This window comes from Procambarus clarkii, chromosome 73 (genome assembly GCF_040958095.1).
Source record: "Procambarus clarkii isolate CNS0578487 chromosome 73, FALCON_Pclarkii_2.0, whole genome shotgun sequence".
NCBI classification, from domain to species: domain Eukaryota; kingdom Metazoa; phylum Arthropoda; class Malacostraca; order Decapoda; family Cambaridae; genus Procambarus; species Procambarus clarkii.
Genome location: NC_091222.1, coordinates 12538666 through 12556505, shown reverse-complemented (window position 1 = coordinate 12556505; position 17840 = coordinate 12538666). Strand labels below are relative to the sequence as shown.

General features: G+C 41.2%; 1 long non-coding RNA gene across 1 annotated transcript; it reads right to left on the bottom strand.

The window, feature by feature from the left end:
* Positions 1-7165: 7165 nt before the first annotated feature.
* Positions 7166-7947, bottom strand: LOC138356583 (uncharacterized). Its single transcript, XR_011224540.1, has 2 exons — positions 7818-7947; positions 7166-7701 (listed from the first exon to the last, which is right to left on the bottom strand). It is a non-coding gene; the product is annotated as an uncharacterized lncRNA (long non-coding RNA).
* Between the last annotated feature and the right edge of the window lie 9893 nt (positions 7948-17840).

Here is a 17840-nt window from a genome sequence, read left to right as displayed (position 1 = left end):
ATGAGGGGAACAAAACTTTCAACACAGGACAGATCATGAAACAATGAGTATTAATTGGGTAAATTGAAGGTAAGAATGGAAGTAACTGCAGAGGGCCTATTGGCCCATATTTATTGATGCTTCTATATTGGAGTGGAGTCTTGAAGTGGGTAGAATATAGTTGTGCATTAATTGGCTGTTGATTGCTGGTGTCGTCTTCTTGATGTGTAGTTCCTCGCAGATGTCAAGCCGCCTGCTATTGCTGTATCTGTCGATGATTTCTGTGTTGTTTGCTAAGATTTCAATGGTGATGGTCTGGTTGTGGGAAGAGATTATATGTTCCTTAATGGAGCCCTGTTGCTTATGCATCGTTAATCGCCTGGAAAGAGATGTTGTTGTCTTGCATATATACTGAGTTCTTTGAGGCTTACAGTCCCCAAGTGGGCATTTGAAGGCATAGACGACGTTGGTCTCTTTTAAAGCGTTCTGTTTTGTGTCTGGAGAGTTTCTCATGAGTAGGCTGGCCGTTTTTTTGGTTTTATAGTAAATCGTCAGTTGTATCTTCTGATTTTTGTCTGTAGGGATAAGGATTAGTGAAGGATTTGGAAGGATTAGTGAAGGATTTGGTGAGTCTGGTTGGAGCTCTGAGAGCAGAGATGGATTCCCTGCAGGAGGAGGTATGACGGCTGAGACTTCTGGAGGAAACGAAGGAGGAGGCCAGTGTTGACGGGACCTCATTAAAAAGGACTGACGGGACCAATAATAAGAAGACCTCGTCTTGGCAAGTTGTGAAAGACAGGGGTCTTAAGAAGACCTTGGCAAAACCGACAACTAATAGCCTACACCTAAGGACTTTTAACGCATTTGACGTATTAGAGGACGAGTGCTGTGTTGAACCTGTTGTTCAACAAGGTGGCAAAGACAAAGTAACGAGGAGCATTGAAGCGCAGGTCCCTCAAACTGCTCGAAAGGAAAAGGGAGAATCGAAGCGAATTTTGGTTGTGGGAGATTCCCAGGTGAGGTATTTAGACAGAACGTTTTGTGCCAGAGACAGGGGGATCAGATTAAGGGTTTGCTATCCGGGAGCTGGAATTGGTGATATTGTTGGAAACATGAATGATATTATGATGGGAAATGGAAACAAACCCATTATTTGTATTAGTGCAGGGGGTAATGATGTTGGACGAGTTAGGAGTGAGGAACTAATACAGAGATTCAGGACAGCCATTGAATTAGTTAGGAGCAAGGGAGGAATCCCGATCATATGTAGCATTCTTCCAAGAAAGGGAGTGGGAAATGAATGGATTTCAAGGGCACTTGGTGTCAATTCCCGGCTGGAAAGATATTGCAAATCAAATGCAATATCTTTCATTGACAACTGGGAACACTTCTATGGAAGAAATGAAATGTATGCTCGTGATGGGGTGCATCTATTGAGAGCTGGGGTTGTTGCTGTTGCGTACTCGTTGGAAGAAGTGGTTAGAGGTGTTTGTTTGGGTTTAAACTGTTAGTAGATAGAGGTATGGGAATTGATTTGGAGGAAGGAGATAATAAAAATATGTGTTTGTGGGAGAAAGGAATTGGCAAAATGATCAGGGAAAGAGAAGGGCCTCAAAATAACAATTCACTTAGGGTATATTACACTAACAGTAGAAGTCTAAGAAATAAAATTAACGAATTAAATGCTCTTGTCTGCACAGAAAAAATAGATATTATTGCACTTACCGAAACGTGGATGAATGTAGAAAATAGAGAACTATTAGCTGAATATCAAATAAATGGATTTAAACTATTTCACACAGATAGATATATTAGACGAGGAGGGGGAGTAGCCATATATGTTAGGGACAATTTGAAATGTAGTCTCAAAGAGGGAATCAAAACTGAGCCACACACAGAAACTATTTGGATAGAATTATACGAAAAAGCAAATAATATTATAATAGGAGTTATATATATAGGCCACCAAATTTAGACAGAATGGAAGCAAAGTATCTATGGGATGAAATATCTAGGGCATCTAGATCTAACAGTATTTACGTCATGGGTGACTTTAATTTTAGTGGAATAAACTGGTTGAACAAAACAGGGAATAGTGAAGCAGAAGATTTTCTATAATTAATTGACGATTGTTTTCTTACGCAACACATTAAGGAACCAACACGGGAAAATAATATTTTAGATTTAGTGTTAACTAACAGGGAAACACAAATTAATGACATCGAAATTGGGAGTGAGCTAGGGAACAGTGATCACAAAGAAATCAGATTTAGCATAGAATGGAATAGACCTGTAGGAGAAAGTTCTGTTAAAGTGCCAGATTTTCGAAAAGCTGATTTTAATAGCCTAAGAATTTTTTTGGGTCAAATTGATTGGAAAATCTTGGGTATGGGGTGGGGGCCGGTCTTGGAGCGAGACATGAACCCAGCGATAGGTGACGTAAATGGGGATTTCGATGTGGATTCAATATATAACTTATTTAAGAATATTCTAAACAAAGCACAGGAACGTAGTATACCATACAAATTGAATAGATCGAATACTAATGACCCAAAGTGGATAACAAAGAATTTGAAGAACCTTATAGGTAAAAAGAGAGCATGGTACAAAAGGATTAAAAATGGGGAGGTCAGTTTAGAACAAGAATTCGTACAACTGGTTAGAAATGTTAAAAAAGAGATAAGGAAAGCAAAAAGAAACTATGAAGTTCGCATAGCAGGGCAAGCAAAGACAAATCCTAAAGGGTTTTTTCAGTTATATCGTACTAAGACTAGGGAAAGGATAGGTCCATTAAAAACTGAGACAGGTCAAATAACAGATAGTGATGAAGAGATGAGTAGTATTTTTAATAAATATTTTGTATCTGTATTTACTAAAGAGGAACTTAACAATATGCCTTCAGCCGAACAAGTCTATGTGGGTGGGGACGAGGACAGGTTGACGAGTTTAACAGTTACCAGGGAGGATGTTCTTAAACAAATAGTAAAACTCAAACCAAACAAATCCCCAGGGCCGGATGAAGTGTTTGCCAAGGTGCTTAAAGAATGCAAAGAGGAGCTTTGTGACCCACTGTCAACCATATTTAATAAATCAATAGAGTCAGGCAGAGTGCCAGAGTTTTGGAAAGTTGCTAATGTGATACCAGTTTTTAAGAAAGGAGATAGATCACTTGCGTCTAACTATCGACCAATTAGCCTAACGTCTATTGTGGGAAAGTTACTCGAATCTATAATAGCAAATAAAATTCGTCTTCATCTTGAAAAACATAAATTAATAATTGAGTCGCAACATGGTTTTATAAATGGCCGTTCATGTTTAACAAATTTGTTATCTTTTTATTCTAGCTTTGTTGAGGCAGTTGATAGTGGTAAGGATTGCGATGTTGTGTACCTTGACTTTAGCAAAGTTTTTGATACAGTGCCACATGAAAGACTGATTAAAAAGATAGAGTCTCATGGTATTGGGGGTGCTATATTAAGCTGATTTAGGGCATGGCTATACCAAAGGAAACAGAGAGTTAGTATAAATGGAGTCAAGTCAGAGTGGGAAAATGTTGTAAGTGGGGTGCCTCAGGGCTCTGTCCTGGGACCTCTGTTGTTTATAATATATATAAATGATTTAGATTCAGGTTTGAGTAGCAACATTTGAAAATTTGCCGATGATACGAAAATCGGTAGGGAAATTAATTCCGACGAGGACTCACTATCACTTCAAGTTGATCTAGATAGGGTTTTGAAATGGTCGAAGGATTGGCAGATGCAGTTTAATGCTGATAAATGTAAAGTTCTGAGGTTAGGTAATGATGATAGGGTTACAAGATACGAGCTAGATGGTGTTGAGATTGCGAAGTCGAATTGCGAAAGAGATCTGGGAGTTATGATTAGTAAGAATTTAAAACAAAAGGATCAATGCATATATGTTCGTATTAAGGCAAATCGGACTCTTGGATTTATTAATTGCAGCGTTAGTAACAAGACACCTGGTGTGGTTCTCAAGCTATATCTTGCTCTAGTTAGGCCCCATTTAGATTATTCAGTTCAGTTTTGGTCGCCATATTATAGAATGGATATAAATTCACTTGAACGTGTCCAGCGTAGGATGACTAAGTTAATTCCCCAAATTAGAAATCTTTCATATGAAGAAAGATTAACAAAGCTTAAGTTGCATTCAATGGAAAGGCGAAGAGTTAGGGGTGACATGATAGAAGTTTACAAGTGGGTGAATGGACATAACAAAGGGGATATTAATAGGGTATTAAACGTATCAACACAAGACAGAACACGAAACAATGGGTATAAATTGGATAAGTTTAGATTTAGGAAAGACTTGGGTAAATACTGGTTCAGTAACAGGGTTGTTGATTTGTGGAACCAATTGCCGCGTAACATTGTGGAGGTGGGGTCCCTCGATTGTTTCAAGCATGGGTTGGACATGTATATGAGTGGGATTGGGTGGTTATAAATAGGACCTGCCTCGTATGGGCCAATAGGCCTCCTGCAGTTGCCTTTGTTCTTATGTTCTTATAACGTTTCTATTAACAATATCTTAGAAACGTTATCCCTACAGATAACGTTTCTAAGTTATTGAACACTCACAATATGCTACTCTCGGAATGCACAATATACACAGCACCATACAAATATTAAAAGTAATGAAAATATTGAAAAGCAACTGTATCAAAGCCAAGTACACTTACCACAAATTTATGTTCTAGTACTAGTACCTGAGTGAGGCTCCTAGGACAGGCCCCCATTGAATGTGACGGGAAAGTGTAGGAGTGTAGATGTTCGGCAGTCCTCCAATGGCTGGTGTCAATGCCTAGTCACACTTACAAAAAAAAGATGGACTGCTTGGATGTTTATCTGTGGTAAAGTAAGGGAAGACACACAAAACACATAGTATGAACCATGAAACTTTAATTAATATAGAAAACAAATTAAAAACAAAGACAATCCCTTGGCTATGTACAGTGCAAGCAAACAAGTCAAAAACATATAACATAAAAATGAAGAATAGGGATGACGTTACTCTACAATAATATAAAGACAAAGTGATTAAACAGGTGCTGAGAATATAGCGCTAGCTGAGAAACATCCACCTGATAGACAGCGTATATCAGTTAGTTGTTCACGGCTTGAGAGCACAAGGATATTCTGACTTCAATGGCTGGTTCAAGCCCATACATCGACTTGTAGAGGGCGCTGAGGTGCAGAGGTGCAGGTGTGCAGTCTGTGGGTCACCAATCAGAAGCAGGCAAGCTGGGAATGGTAGTTTGCTGGTTGATGACGGAGCCGGCATGGAGGAAGTGTGGAGTAGGGGGGAGTCTTGGGTACGTTTGCCTCCTGGTCAAAACGTTTTGTGCTACTGGTAGATGTATCTTGAAGGTAGCATATTATTGTTGTATAATATACGTAACTTTATGTAGAGAAGAGCAGGCTCAATCTCTCTTGAAAGAGGTTATCGTCACAATATATATATATATATATATATATATATATATATATATATATATATATATATATATATATATATATATATATATATATATATGTCGTACCTAGTAGCCAGAACGCACTTCTCAGCCTATTATGCAAGGCCCGATTTGCCTAATAAACCAAGTTTTCATGAATTAATTGTTTTTCGACTACCTAACCTACCTAACCTAACCTAACCTAACTTTTTCTGCCACCTAACCTAACCTAACCTATTATGATAGGTTACGTTAGGTTAGGTAGGGTTGGTTAGGTTTGGTCATATATCTACGTTAATTTTAGGTCCTATAAAAAAAAATTGACCTCATACATAATGAAATGGCTAGCTTTATCATTTCATAAGCTCCAAAAAATCCAGTATATAGGCAAGACAACAACATCTCTTTCTAGGCGTTTAACGATGTATAAGCAACAGGGCTCCATTAAGGAACATATAATCTCTTCCCACAACCAAACAATCGCCAGAGAAATCCTAGTAAACAACACAGAAATCATCGATAGATACAGCGATAGCAGACGGCTTGACGTTTGCGAGGCACTGCACATTAAGAAGTCAACACCAGCAATTAACAGCCAATTAATGCACAACTATATTCTACCCACCTCAAGACTCCGCTCCAATATAGAAGCATCAAGAAATATGGACCAATAGGCTTTCTACAATTACTTCCATTTCAATACCCATTGTTTCGTGTTCTGTCTTGTGTTGATGAAATTAATACCCTATTAAATACCACCTCACCCCATCCACCTCACTCAAATGTAGATATAAACAAATCGGAGATATGTAAGTTCTATTCAATTGTGTAAGTGTAAAGTCTTTGAAAATGTAATAAGTTTTACGAAACGCGCTCAAGTGTCGCGTCAGACTAGAAATAAAAATGAATTTTGGAGAATTGATTTTTGAATTACCTCCAACAGTGAAAAGAAATGTACGAAAGATTGAGAAAATTCGTGTTTGAATTATTAATCTTACTTTTTCGGTCATATTTAATAATATATATATATATATATATATATATATATATATATATATATATATATATATATATATATATATATATATATATATATATATATATATATATATATTATATGAAAGAGTTTAAGAAATTGTAATTTGAAACAACTGAATATATGAAATTGTAAAGCCAGCAGTTATGTGCATTGTTATACAAGTTCATCAAAATCTTATTAAAACGAATGGAGATTTTGCTGTTATGATCTAAAATGACATTTTATGATTTAAATTTTCCCATCAAATTACTGCAACAGATATATTCCACAATTCTCTATATTGTAGTCTACAATACTCTACCAAGCCCCTTTCAAGGTCCCGGTAGAGGAGGGTTTGTTTTCGATCAACAATCAAGAATTCTAGGTTTGAATCCCAGACGGTACATAAATGATTGGGCACTTTCCCTATCACTTAATGCACCTGTTCACCTATTATTCAGTTAGAACCTAAAGTTAGTAAGCTTGATATTGATAAAGTAGACCGCACTTTATAATGCTATATAAGTCACATTTGACTGTCACAGTTATTCTATAACAATAATATGAACAAAGAACATAATAATAATAAATATAAATATCATTATTAATATAAAATAAACATTAATTATATTAAAAATTGGTAAAGGACAGTAAGACAAGCATATGTTTGTCAGTACAGCATTAATAAAACAGGCATCACTGGGTATAAAACATGTTATTGTTCGAGCAAGTACAGAGTGACTAATGGTGTCAATGAAGTCTTCTGGGAAAAAGCTTCATTGTTTTGATGAATTTTATTATTGTCATTTAAACTTACAATTCATTCCAACAGTTTAAACGTGATGTATAAATAATTAAATACATACAATTATCAGAGGTTCATCTTGACCTTTTAAAACTAAAGCTGTAATTAAAAAAAATACATATAAAAGATTTTTCTATTTTTTAAGTGAAAGACTTTTCTCGTGAAAACATATGCCAATTAGGTTAGGTGAGTACATATCTCCAATTAGAACTAAGATTTCGCAATATAAGGAAAATTCCTTCTTTACATGATATCTTCATTATTCAGAGGTCGAACATTTCAAAGATTATACCCTGCATGAAGAATTTAAGCCACAGTGCTGCCATTCACTGACGAACTCAGCAGCTGAGGAATTGTATTGATGAGTATCTCAAGAAAAAGTGCAATCAAACTAACAAGCAATCCTCCATAAAGAACCACGAAAATGCCCTGAAATTGAGAACAGTTTTTAATTAGCAGAAATCAGTGTTGAACGTCATCTCTTATATAATTTTATGTTAAAATACTGACATAATGTGATGGATTTCCTTCTCACAAATTCTTACCCATAAGTTGGTTATTGACAAGGATGTGCTGATGGTTATCTTTGTGGGAGGACTGAGGCAAGCTGTAAAGTTAGGAATTACAGAATATTCCAAGTAATCGTACACTCCAGATTCTGTCAGCTTCAGGACCCTAAGATGTGATAAATAAATATCAGAAAATCACAAACCTTCTGTTTTGAGAAAATATTTACATGTCATTATAGATAGCATATGTTCGTTATGAGTAGACACACACACACACACACACACACACACACACAAACACACACACACACACACACACACACACACACACACACACACACACACACACACACACACACACACACACACACACAAGCACACGCACACGTGCAAACACACACACACACACACACACACACACACAAGCACACGCACACGTGCAAACACACACACACACACATAAAGCAAATGAGCTTGGAGAACGCGTACTAGAGGAAAACCCAGACATAATAGCCCTCACAGAAACAAAGCTCACGAAAACGATAACAAACGCAGTGTTCCCACAGGACTATTATGTTATGAGGAAAGAGAGGGAAGGAAGAGGTGGGGGTGGTGTAGCTCTGCTGGTAAGAAAAGGCTGGGATTTTGAGGAGATGGATATTCATGGCTGTAAAGGTTTCAGTGACTACATAGCAGGTACCGTAACAAATGGAGGGAAAAAATTATAGTCGTAGTAATATATAATCCACCACCAAATGACAGAAGACCTAGACAGGAATATGATAGAAACAACATGGCCACCATTAACATAACAGAAAGAGCAGCTTCTATTGCTAGCAGGAATGGATCTGGACTACTAATTATGAGAGACTTCAACCATGGGAAGATAGATTGGAAGAACAGAGACCCGCATGGAGGACCAGAAACATGGAGAGCTAAGCTGCTGGACGTGGCAACAAGAAACTTTCTAAGCCAGCACATCAAAGAACCAACAAGAATGAGAGGAGAAGATGAACCAGCAATGCTTGATTTGATATTTACCCTAAATGAGTGGGATATAAGGGAAATTAAGATGGAAGCGCCCTTGGGAATGAGTGACCACAGTGTATTGAACTTTAAGTACCTGGTAGAGCTAGGACTTATCTCCCCCAAAAAAGAACTAGGAATCAAAAGGCTGGCATACCGAAAGGGGAATTATGAACAAATGAGAAGTTTCCTAAGTGAAATACCTTGGGACACAGACCTCAGAGATAAGTCTGTACAGGGTATGATGGACTATGTTACCCAAAAGTGTCAGGAGGCAGTAAACAGGTTCATCCCGGCCCAAAGGGAAAAATCCGAGAAGCAACAGAATAATCCATGGTATAATAGGGCATGTATGGAAGCGAAGAAACTGAACAAAAGGGCGTGGAGGAACTTCCGGAGTAACAGAACACCAGAAAGCAGAGAGAGAGATACCAGAGAACCAGGAATGAGTACGTCAGGGTGAGAAGAGAAGCAGAGAAAAGTTTTGAAAATGATATAGCAAACAAAGCCAAGACCGAACCAAAGCTACTCCACAGTCACATCAGCAGGAAAACAACAGTGAAAAAACAGGTATTGAAACTTCGAACAGGCGAGGACAGGTATACAGAGAATGACAGAGAGGTGTATGAAGAACTCAACAAGAGATTCCAGGAGGTCTTCACAGTAGAACAAGGTGAGGTCACTGTGTAAGAAGAAAGGGAGGTAAACCAGGCGGCCTTGGAAGAGTTCGAAATTACGAGAGAGGAGGTCAAGAGACATTTGCTGGATCTGGATGTTAGAAAGGCTGTTGGTCCAGATGGGATCTCACCATGGGTACTGAAAGAGTGTGCAGAGGCACTTTGCTTGCCACTCTCCTAGTGTATAGTAAGTCACTGGAGACGGGAGACCTATCAGAAATATGGAAGACGGCGAATGTGGTCCCAATATACAAAAAGGGCGACAGGCAAGAGGCACTGAACTACAGGCCAGTGTCCTTGACTTGTATACCATGCAAGGTGATGGAGAAGATCGTGAGAAAAAACCTGGTAACACATCTAGAGAGAGAAGGGACTACGTGACAAATCGCCAACATGGGTTCAGGGAGGGTAAATCTTGCCTTACAGGCTTGATAGAATTCTACGATCAGGTGACAAAGATTAAGCAAGAAAGAGAGGGCTGGGCGGACTGCATTTTCTTGGATTGTCAGAAAGCCTTTGACACAGTACCACATAAGAGGCTGGTACATAAGCTGGAGAGACAGGCAGGTGTAGCTGGTAAGGTGCTCCAGTTTTTAAGGGAGTATCTAAGTAATAGGAAGCAGAGAGTTACGGTGAGGGGTGAGACCTCCGATTGGCGTGAAGTCATCAGTGGAGTCCCACAGGGCTCTGTACTCGGTCCTATCTTGTTTCTGATATATGTAAATGATCTCCCGGAGGGTATCGATTCATTTCTCTCAATGTTTGCGGACGATGCTAAAATTATGAGAAGGATTAAAACAGAAGAGGACTGTTTGAGGCTTCAAGGAGACCTAGACAAGCTGAAGGAATGGTCGAAGAAAGGGTTGTTAGAGTTTAACCCAACCAAATAATTTGTAATGAAGATAGGTGTAGGGAGCAGGAGGCCAGATACAAGGTATCATCTGGGAGAGGAAATTCTTCAGGAGTCAGAGAAGGAATAAGACTTGGGGGCTGATATCACGCCAGATCTGTCTCCTGCAGCATATATCAAGCGGATAACATCAGCGGCATATGCCAGGCTGGCCAACATACGAACGGCATTCAGAAACTTGTGTAAAGAATCATTCAGAACTTTGTATAGCACATATGTCAGGCCAATCCTGGAGTATGCAGCCCCAGCATGAAGTCCATATCTAGTCAAGGATAAGACTAAACTGGAAAAGGTTCAAAGGTTTGCCACCAGACTAGTACCCGAGCTGAGAGGTATGAGCTACGAGGAGAGACTACGGGAATTAAACCTCACTTCGCTGGAAGACAGAAGAGTTAGGGGGGACATGATCACCACATTCAAGATTCTGAAGGGAATTGATAGGGTAGATAAAGACAGTCTATTTAACACAAGGGGAACACGCACAAGAGGACACAGGTGGAAACTGAGTGCCCAAATGAGCCACAGAGATATTAGAAAGAACTTTTTTAGTATTCATTCCAGAATGCCAGGAATGAATATGTCAGGGTGAGAAGAGAGGCAGAAAGACAATACGAAAATGACATCGCAAGCAAGGCAAAGACTCAGCCTAAATTGTTGCATAGCTACATCAGGAGAAAAACAACAGTAAAGGAACCGGTTATGAAATTAAGGATAGGGGCGGAAGGATTCACTACAAATGACAAGGAAGTGTGTGAGGAACTGAAAAAGAAATTCCAGGAGGTCTTCACTTTAGAGCAAGGAGAAATTCCAGAGATAAGTGAGGGAATAGCTAACCAGGAACCACTGGAAGACTTTGAGATTACCAGCGTGGAGGTAAGGAAGTGTTTACTAGAGTTGGATGTGACAAAGGCTATAGGCCCAGATGGATTCTCCCCTTAGGTTCTAAAGGAAGGAGCAAGAGAACTGTGCCTACCACTCTCCATAGTGTATAACAAATCACTGGCAACAGGGGAACTGCCAGATATTTGGAAAGCAGCTAACATAGTCCCGATATACAAGAAAGGGGATAGACAGGAGGCACTAAACTACAGGCCAGTGTCCCTAACCTGCATACCATGCAAGCTGATGGAGAAGATTGTGCGAAAGAAACTAGTGGAGCATCTGGAGCGAAGGAATTTTGTAACACTGCATCAACATAGGTTCAGGGATGGCAGGTACTGCCTCACAGGGTTACTTGGATTCAACGACCAGGCAACAAAAATAAGGCAAGAAAGAGAAGGGTGGGCAGACTGCACATTTTTGGATTGTCAGAAAGCCTTTGATGCAGTGCCACACAAGAGGCTAGTGCGAAAGTTGGAGATGCAGGCTGGAGTGAAAGGGAAGGTACTCCGGTGGATAGAGGAGTACCTGAGCTACAGGAGACAACGAGTCTGTGTGAGGGGTGAGGTCTCAGATTGGCGACACGTTACAAGTGGAGTCCCGCAGGGGTCAGTCCTTGGACCTATACTGTTTCTGGTATATGTAAATGATCTCCCAGATGGTATAGATTCGTTCCTCTCAATGTTTGCTGATGATGCAAAAATTATGAGGAGGATTGAAACAGAGGATGATAGTAGGAGGCTACAAGATGACCTAGATAGACTGAGTGAATGGTCCATCAAATGGCTGTTGAAGTTTAGGCCGAGTAAATGCAAAGTAATGAAACTAGGCAGTGGAAACAGGAAACGGCGTTCAGGAACCTGTGTAAGGAATCATTCAGAATCTTGTACACCACATATGTAAGACCAATCCTGGAGTATGCGGCCCCAGCATGGAGCCCGTACCTTGTCAAGCACAAGACGAAGCTGGAAAAAGTCCAAAGGTATGCTACTAGACTAGTCCCAGAACTAAGAGGCATGAGTTATGAGGAAAGGCTGCGGGAAATGCACCTTACGACACTGGAAGACAGAAGAGTAAGGGGAGACATGATCACAACCTACAAAATCCTCAGGGGAATCGACCGGGTAAACAAGGATGAACTATTTAACACTGGAGGGATGCGAACAAGGGGACACAGGTGGAAGCTGAGTACCCAAATGAGCCACAGAGACATTAGAAAGAACTTTTTCAGTGTCAGAGTAGTTAGTAAATGGAATGCACAAGGAAGTGATGTGGTGGAGGCTGACTCCATACACAGTTTCAAATATAGATATGATAGAGCCCAGTAGGCTCAGGAATCTGTACACCTGTTGATTGACAGTTGACAGGCGGGACCAAAGAGCCAAAGCTCAACCCCCGCAAGCACAATTAGGTGAGTACAGTTTGATGAGTACACACTAAAAGGCTGATGTATAAACTGGAGAAACAGGCAGGAATAACTGCTAGGTCGCTCCAATGGATAAGGGAGTACCTAAGCAATAGGAAGCAGAGAGTTACAGTGAAGGGTGCGACCTCAGAATGTCGTGAGATGAAATACTTCAAGAGACAGAGACAGAGATAGACCTAGGGGGTTGATATCACGCCAGATCAGTCCTCTGAAGCACATATCAAGAGGATAACATCAGCGGCATATGCCAAGTTGTCTAACATAAGAACGGCCTTTAGAAACTTGTGTAAGGAATCTTTCAGAACTTTGTATACCACATATGTCAGACCAATCCTGGAGTATGCTGGTCCAGCATGGAGTCCATATCTAGTCAAGCATAAGACTCAACTGGAAATAGTTTAAAGGTTTGCCACCAGACTAGTACCCAAACTGAGGGGTTTGAGCTACAAGGTGAGACTACGGGAATTAAACCTTACGTCACTAGGAGACAGAAGAGTTAGAAGGGACATGATCACCACATACAAGATTCTCAGATGAATTGATAGGGTAGACAAAGACAGATTATTTAACACAAAGGGCACATGTACTAGGGGGACACAGGTGAAAATTGAGTATCCAAATGAGCCACAGAAACGTTAGAATGATTTTTTTCAGAGTCAGAGAAGTAGACAAATGAAATGTATTAGGAAGTGATGTGGTGGAGGCTGATTCCATACATGGCTTCAAGTGTAGATATGATAAAGCCCAGTAGGCTCAGGAAACTATACATCAGTTGATTGACAGTTGAGAGGTGGGACCAAAGAGCCAGAGCTCAACCCCCACAAGCACAATTAGGTGAGTACACACACACACACACAGTGTGTGTGTATGGGGGGCCTGGTAGCCTGGTGGATAGCGCGCAGGACTCGAAATTCTGTAGCACGGGTTCGATTCCCACGCCAGGCAGAAACAAATGGGCAAAGTTTCTTTCACCCTGAATGCCCCTGTTTCTTAGCAGTAAATAGGTACCTAGGAGTTAGTCAGCTGTCACGGGCTGCTTCCTGGTGTGTGTGTGTGTGTGGTGTGGAGAGAAAAAAAAAGGTAGTAAACAGTTGATTGACAGTTGAGAGGCAGGCCGAAAGAGCAAAGTGCAACCCCTGCAAACACAACTAGGTGAATACACACACACACACACACACACACATGAAGATGGTAATGAATTTGTAGAAGGGACTTCTAAAATACAACCCTTTTTTGCTGACATACTTAGAAAACCCCCAGAAGTTGTCTCTGCAGTACAGGAAATTGCCATGAAAGTTGCTACTTCTCAGAAAGCAGCAAGATGCACTTGCCGACTGATAGAGAGGAGAAGAGCAGTAATTATAGTAGGCATTAAGGAGCAAATAGAGGCCAGTCCAGGGGAGAGGAGAGATATGGACAGGCCACAGTTAAAGAGATCTTTGAAGGGGGTACAGATGGAGAGGGAGGAACAGAATATAGAAAAGGTTTTCAGGATTGGCCAGCAAAACAAGGAGAGAGATTGAGCAATAAAAGTGGTTTTCAAAAGCGAGGCCACAAAAGAAGAATTTTTAGCAAAGAAGAGTGGGCTATTCAATGTGCTGAAGTTCAAAAAGGTATTCCTGCAAAAGGATATGACCAGGGAGGAGAGATTGAGAGCAGCAGAAGCAAGGAAGAAGCACAAGGAGGGATACAGAAATCAGGCAACCACAGCCCAGAACCCTACAATCCCAGAGGGGAGTGGGGAACCCTCCACAGGCAGTTCAACAGCCCCAGTGGGAGAAGGATCACACCCACCTCCCACCCAATAGAAGCCCTACCTTCCCCAGCCCCTACGAGCTTCCCACTAAGTGGCCACCTGAACCACCCTACTTCCACTCCCCCCTCTCCTCAAGGCCTCCCCTCTCCACCACCCTCCCTATTCCCAAAGCCCTCCCTTCTTAACCCCCCCCACAAGCCCCCCTTTCTCCCCCACCACCGAAAGCCCTCCCTTCTCCCCCACCCCCTATGCCCTCCCTTCTCCCCTACCCCACAAGACCTCCTTTCTCAATCCCCCTCCCCCCAAGCTCTTCTTTTCCCCCCTCCCCCTTCCAAGCCCTCCCTTTTCCCCCCTCCCCTCTAAGCCATCCTTTCTCCCACCAACCCAACCCCCCAAGCCCTCTCTCCTCCCCTGCCTGCCCTCCAAGCCCCCCTCTTTTTCCAAACCCCCCAAGCCCTCCCAGCCTCCTGACAACCAAGATCCCCTTTACCATCAGCCCCCTCTTACAACCCAGGAGCCCCCCCTTCCCCCTCTTCATCCCAGACCCTCCATGTTTACCTACTCCAGTGGAATCAACAGAAAATGAGGATGGGCAGAAAAGAGTTAGCTTCAAGGGGATTTACTTGAACATAAATGGGATTACAAGCAAGGCAACTGAACTTAGGAAAAGAGCACAAGAAGTAAATCCAGAGGTAATTGGACTCACAGAAACAAAACTCTCAGGAATCATAACAAATGCAGTGTTCCCCAGGACTACACTAATAAGGAAAGAGAGGGAGGGTAGGGGAAGAGGCGGAGTTTCCTTACTCACTACAGAAAGGTATGGAGTTTCAAGGAGATGGTTATCCTAGGCTGCAAGGAGCTTAGAGACTACATAACAGACACCATGACAATAGGAGGACCAAGAGTAGTAGTAGCAGCAGGGATATGTAACCCTCCACCAAACGACAGACGACCTAGACAAGAGTATTACAGAAACAACATGGCAGTTTACAATATAATTGAGAGGGCAGCCTCTGCTGCCTGTAGAATTCGATCTCATCTGCTCATCATGGGGGAACTTCAATCACAGAATGATAGACTGGAAGAACAAGGAACCGCATGGAGGAGAGGAAACATGGAGAGCTAAACTACTGGAGGTGGCAACAAAAAACTTATTAATCCAGCATTTTAGGGAACCCACAAGAATGAGGGGAAACGATGAACTGGCGAGACTCGACCTAGTCTCCACTCTGAACGACTTTGACTTAAGGGAAATTGACTTCGAGGCCCTAGTAGGAATGAGCGATCACAGTGTACTGACGTTTGAATATCTGGTCGAAGAAGGGTAAAGTACTCGAGAAGAGGAACTGAAAGCAAAATGCTAGCATTCCATAAGGGAAACTATGAGGAGTTGAGAAAATTCGTAACGGATATAACATGGAAAACACAGCTCAAGGGAAAGACCGTCCAAGACATGATGGAATACATCACACAAAAGTGTAAGGAGGCAGCAGAAAAATGTGTCCCAGCCGAAAAGGAAAAAATTAAATGCAGATAAGAAACCCATGGTTTAACCAGACATGTAAGGCAGCTAAGCAACTAAGTAAAAGGGCGTGGAGAAACTATGAAAATAACAGGACACTTGAGAGCAGAGAAGGATACCAGAGAGCCAGGAATGAATATGTCAGTGTGAGAAGAGAGGCAGAAGGGCAATATGAAAACGACATAGCAAACAAGCCTAAGACTCAACCTAAATTGCTGCACAGCAACATCAGGAGAAAGGCAACAGTGAAGGAACAGGTAATGAAACTGAGGATAGGGGCAGAGAGATTTACTACAAATGACAAAGAATTGTGCGATGAACTCAATAAGAAATACCAGGAAGTATTCACATAAGCAAGGGGAAGTTCTAAAGAAAAGGAATAGTTAACCAGGCACCACTAGAAGAATTTGAGATTACCAGTAGGGATGTAAGGAAGCTTTTGTTAGAGTTCGATGTGACAAAGGCTATAGTCTCGGATGGAATATCGCCATGGATACTAAAGGAAGGAGCAGAAGCACTGTGCCAGCCACTCTTCATGGTGTATAACAAATCACTGGTAACAGGTGAACTGCCAGAAATTTGGAAGATGGCAAATGTAGTCCCCAAAATGCAAGAAGGGTGATAGGCAGGAGGAACTGAACTACAGGCCAGTGTCCCTAACGTGCATACCATGCAAGATGTTGGAGAAGATTGTGTGAAAAAAACATAGTCGAACATCTGGAGCGAAAGAACTTTGTAACAACAGCAGCATGGGGTTCAGGTAGGGCAAATCATTATTTGATTTGAGGGCATTAATCACAGGATTAATTGAATTATATGAACAGGCAACACAAATCAGGCAAAATAGAGAGGGCTAGAGCAAAATGCATATTTTTGGATTACCGAAAGCCTTTGACTTTGAAAGCCAAAAAATTCTTAAAAAAAAAAAAATTCGTAACGGATATAACATGGAAAACACAGCTCAAGGGAAAGACCGTCCAAGACATGATGGAATACATCACACAAAAGTGTAAGGAGGCAGCAGAAAAATGTGTCCCAGCCGAAAAGGAAAAAATTAAATGCAGATAAGCAGCATGGGGTTCAGGTAGGGCAAATCATTATTTGATTTGAGGGCATTAATCACAGGATTAATTGAATTATATGAACAGGCAACACAAATCAGGCAAAATAGAGAGGGCTAGAGCAAAATGCATATTTTTGGATTACCGAAAGCCTTTGACTTTGAAAGCCAAAAAATTCTTAAAAAAAAAAAAAATATATATTTCTAACGTCTCTGTGGCTCATCTGGGTACTAAGTTTCCACCTGTGTCCCCTTGTTCGTGTTCCACCCGCGCTAAAGAGTTTGTCTTTGTCTACCCTGTAAATTTCCCTGAGAATTTTGTAGGTGCTTATCATGTCTCCCCTTACTCTTCTGTTTTCCAGGGTTGTGATGTTCAGCTCCCTTTACCTTTCCTCGTAACTCATTCCTCTCAGTTCCGGGACCAGTGTGATGGCATACCTCTGAATCTTCTCTAACTTCGTCTTGTGTTTAACTAGGTATGGACTCCAGGCTGGAGCTGCATACTCCAGGATTGGTCGTACATAAGTGGTATACAGGGTCCTGAACGATTCCTTGCACAATTTTCTAAAGGCAGTTCTTATATTGGCCAGTCTAGCATATGCCGCTGATGATATCCTTTTGATGTGGGCCTCTGGGGACAGGTCCGGTGTGATATCGATCCCCAGATCTTTCTCTCTATTTGACTCTTGTAGGATTTCATCTCCCAGATGGTACCTTGTGTTCAGCCTTCTGCTCCCTTCGCCTAATTTCATTACTTTACACTTTCCTGAGTTAAACTTTAGCAGCCATTTTCTAGATCA